We start from the raw sequence: 5,021 nt of genomic DNA, 5'->3' as shown, positions 1-5,021 counted from the left end.
ATGCTCTGTTGCTCTCTCTCTCAAAAATAAATAAATACATTTTTAAAGAATCCTAAAGAGATGCATAGATAATCAGAAAAAATATTTTCCATATATTTATTTCCAATTAATTCAGTAGCATTGTTTGTCTCTGCAAAGAAAAAGGTTAGTAAAATTATATTAATGATTTGGTCCATAGTATAATTTAAATATTGGTTTAAATTATATCCTTAGTATAATACTAGTCTGAATTTTCTATTTGCCTCAACTGTCTGTTGTTTGAATAAGTAAATAGAGATCTTTTACTAGCCTGGAACCTACCAATTTATAGGATCTAGGAGAAAATGCTAGCTAATTGTAAACAGGTAAAGGTAGAGAGACCTTGAAGTTTGGATATGTTAGGAGCAGAGGGACTTCAGGATCAGATTCACTGTATGATTCTGTTGAATGAAAAACATTCTCTTTTCAGCTAGCATCTTATGAAATTGTTTTATAACAGTTTTTCCCACAGAAATTATGGGTAAATAGGGTCATGTTCATCTTAGTTGTATATGATTTTTATTATAAGCTTATATAAAGCTATCCTTGGCAAATTTGTAAAACTTGACAAATGTATCAATTGTTTCTGAGGGAGGGGGAAGATCATGTTTTAAAAGATTACTAGAAGGTCTAATTCCAGTTTAGAGGCTTAAGTACAACCGTGCATAGACATGGATTTGTTGTCAAAAGTACAATGTATTTATTGCTGGCTATTGTGAAATAGATAAACTTAACAATTGAAAGCAAAGATGAAGACCTCTATATATTTAAGATGAAAATGAATAAACTGTACAAGATAGAGAGGAGACATGAATATAATAGATCTGGAAAAATATTAGACAAGGTGAAATTAAATACCAAATATTACCTAGCCTGGTGTGAAAAAAATAATATGCACATACATACATATCTCAAGTGTCACCTTGGAGCACAAGCATATAGATTATAATTGAGCACACATTTGACATTCTTCTTTAATACATCTAGCCCTCAAGAGGCTCAGAACTTCCAACTTAGTCTATTCTCTTCCAGATCATGGATTCCTTCTTCTGTGCTGTGTGATCATGCAGTCACTATTCTGGGCGTTGAACTTCTGTGTTGTCCAGCAGCTGTAATTATTGTGTTTAATACACAAAGCTAAAATTAGACTCTTTTCACTTCCACCCGTTGGTCTTGGTTCATTGGTGCAGCACAAAATAGCTTTCCTTTGTCTCCCAAGACAGTTTTCAAATTAAGATTTCATTAATAAGCTTTTGTAGTTTGACTTTGTTTTAACAATACAAAGCACTTTCAGCTGTTCTCAGTGTATTTCCTTTACCACCTTGATGTTCTCTGGTCTTCACTGCTTCCTCCAAAAATATGCCACTCAGAAATGAACATGTGAATCCAGTTAAGATTTGAGTAAGGCAGGCATTGTATTTTTTAGTCAAATCATCATTGTGTAACTTACTTGAACTTGAGGCCAACTAAAACTAGTCTAATATCCTTCATATAAACTACTGCTAAACTAAGTCTAAAGTGATGTTGTATTTGCAAAACTTCACTTTTTTCCTGGACCTGAACTTAAGGAGTTTCCCTTTACTTTTATTAAATTATCTTCTGTATTGTAGTTCTTTCCACACTGTAGATAAACTTCGTGTTAATTCACATATATTAACTATCTCTCCCGATATTGTTTCCTAAAACCTTATATATCAAATATTCCATTTTGTTTTTTATGTCTCTGAACAGCATGGGGAACTGAAAAGTTCTCTAGAGACATTTCTCCATGTTAAGATCAATCTATTGATTGACATTTTGGGGACATAGATATTGAATCAGGTATTGAATACAATCCACATTTTTTGACCTTGTCTTTATGGATATAATTAGAAACTTACATGTGTTTTATTGAGCTCAACATGATGTACGTTCTCTAATATAATAGATCATAATAAAGAAAATTAAGTCTTACAAGAGAAACTCTCAACAATATAATATTAGCACTAAATAAATATTCTATTTATCTCATTCATGCTTACAAAAAAATTTTTTTCAAAATTTTAGGTACTCTCAGAACTGTCCCTATGTGTCCCTGGTCAGACTCTGACAGCCCTAGCACCCCAGAAAGCTAATGTGTATAGCCCTATGACCCCTTGGCTAGTCATAGTCAGAAATCTGGGACAAGAACTGGGTTCAAAAGTATAACCAGAATAACTGTACCCCATAGCAGTTTATCTGAGTGAAAAATAGAGAGACAATTTGGAATTATGTCATTTGAGCTATTTCATACCTCCAGGGAGCTACAGTGTGACTGCATCGGGTACTGTACCAGTCAGCAGCACAGCCAGAAATACACAAACCTTTGAAAATAGCTAATTCAAGAAAGGTTTATTTACTCGAAGAGACTATTTACAGAGGTAGGGGTTAGGGAGGACTATAACAGATAGTATGGCCAGTATAGCCTATGTGCGTCCAGCCTTAGCTGGAGATGATAAAGGGATGGAGTCCTTACCAGGACCCAACAGGCTGATAGAAGATACTGGAACTTGTTGACATGGTCCCTGTTGGCTAGCCTGCACTCTAGGACATAGGTTGGAGAAGGGAGAGGAATGAACTGGAGAGTCAAACAAAAATACCCAGCACCATTGGCATGATCTGTAAAAGGTTAGGCTGACAGACTGGAGACAGATATTAAAAATATTTCATGTTATCTATCCCCACCTCCTTCTGTGAGGCCTATAACCATCCTGTCATATCTTCTCAGTGGTCTGCCACTGCTATTACTCAGCTCCTTTCTACCGGATTTCCTCTCTTAATTTATTCATAACTGATCATTAAGTTATTTTATTTAATCTTTAGCAGATCATGAAACTGAGTCTTAGCACTCCCACAGCTTAGGTGACAGAGTCAAGGATCAGCCAAGACATATCCAACTCCAAACTGTATTATTTTACTAATGTCATAAGCTCTCTGAAATGCAGTGTTTTCATTTATGAAATGAGGATGCAATGACACAGATGTCATTCAAAAACCCTTCAATATCTAACACTTAACTCCATTTTATGCTAAATATCAATGCTGATATAAGCTATATGTATCTGTAGAAAAAATTCTTGTAAATTTACCCTTTGGGGGAGCAATTTTATTTTTCCTTTGTGCTTTATCCAATGTCAAGAACATGTAGACTTTTTTTGACAGGTAGCAGGCATTTTAAACATCAAGCCAAGATTGCAAAAGACTCCACACTAGGATACACTTTCAAAACAATTTAGCCACTTTGAAATGTAAATTGGATAAGCAAAAGCACTGCTGACACAATTACTGTACTCCATGCAGAACCATAAGCAGGTGCAAATGAGTTCACTTTGTGATAAGAACCTGCAACTGTTGGAGAGCAGCATTTGGAAGCAGCCGGTTAGCAAATTCTAAGATGGCTGGAATAGGAAGGACACATTAAATTGCAAAGGGAGATCTGAAGTGATATCTACCCGTTGATCCATATCTGTACTCATGGGTGAAAGTCTGTATAATCTGAGTACCTACTATTTTTGTTTGATGAGGTCACTTCTCCAGTTTTGCCACGGCAGTTCAAATCTGCACATTCAGAATTGTTAGGGGTATCCTGTGTCTGCCCGGTCACACCCTGGTTCTGAAAAGGAAACTTTCAATATGGTCTGAGAACTATATTCCAAGAATTTCTACAGATAAACAATTATTTTACTCTTAATCCTCTTCTTGGTAATAGGTTTTGAGTTTCTTATAATTCAACAAGTGTTTAAGGCTTAGGTTGAAACAAAACATTAAGTCACTTTTAATTTATTTATTATGCATATGTAAAGAGCCTTTGCTTGTGTGCTAATGGTTTTGAAACCTTTCTGTAGTGTCTTTTAATCTAATTTCCCTCTGGAAAGGGAAAATGCATCTATACTTCAGCTACTTTTATCTGAGTAAGAAACAATGAATAATAAAACCCTGTATCTTCAGCAAAGATCAAAAAAATTCTTGATTTTCTTTCAAATGATATGTTAAGTCAATTTCTAAAATTGTTATTTGTCATACTCTAATAATAGTCCAATGTAAAGGTTACTAGATTTATACTCAGAACTGAAGGTGCTGAAGAAAGCACAGAAATAATACTTTACTGACTCCTTCTGACCTATCAAATAGTAAAGAAATCAGTAGGCCCATATTGCCACTGTTCCAAACATTATTAGAACAAATATTTATCAAGAAATACCAAAATTATTCTAAGAAATAATATTCAGAATATTTAACAACAGGCATTGTATAGGTACTAACCAACCAGACATGATATGTCCGTTAACAACTTATAGGGCTGAAAAGGTGGGTGTCTCCTGAATATCAGCCCTGGTGGGACCATCATTTCCCCAATTTTGTAGATGAGAAACTGAAGCTTGAAATGATGAAATAATTTCTCCAAAGTTCATAGCCAATATAAGAATGGGACCTTGTCTGTTGAACCTAATTGAGCTAACTCTCAAATCTGCCCTCTAACCACTATATGGACATTGGCTATTTCTCTCTTTGTAGGGCTTTGGCAAGTATTAAACAATGTGAATTGGACAAGAGAACTTCTGAAATTATACACTACCCAAGTAAATCCAGAAGTGACTTTAGAATTTATAATCCAACACTATAATTTTACAAAATAGGAAACCAAAGTCTAAAGAACTGAAATAATGCTTTTTCCTATGTTATACTTTGTTCCTGTCATTTAGAATAATTTTAAATGTTAGATATTAAAAACACTTGTACTTATTAAAGTTGAATTTACTGCTAGAAACACTGGGTGAAGAACATGTATCTAGAGATCGACTTCAGTTACTCTCCATTTCATACTTTAAAAGTAAACAAATTTATAAGCATAATTGAAATATCTCAATGTTTGGTAGATTTATCCCTATCAGGAAAAGAGAAGCTATCAGAGAGCTGTGTGGTAGATGAGCCTGCACTTTTCACAGTTTTCCAGCAAAAAAATGGAAGGAATGCTAATAAGTCTA

The sequence above is a fragment of the Suricata suricatta genome, chromosome 2 (genome assembly GCF_006229205.1).
Source record: "Suricata suricatta isolate VVHF042 chromosome 2, meerkat_22Aug2017_6uvM2_HiC, whole genome shotgun sequence".
In the NCBI taxonomy this organism is placed as follows: Eukaryota; Metazoa; Chordata; class Mammalia; order Carnivora; family Herpestidae; genus Suricata; species Suricata suricatta.
This window is presented reverse-complemented; position numbering follows the sequence as displayed.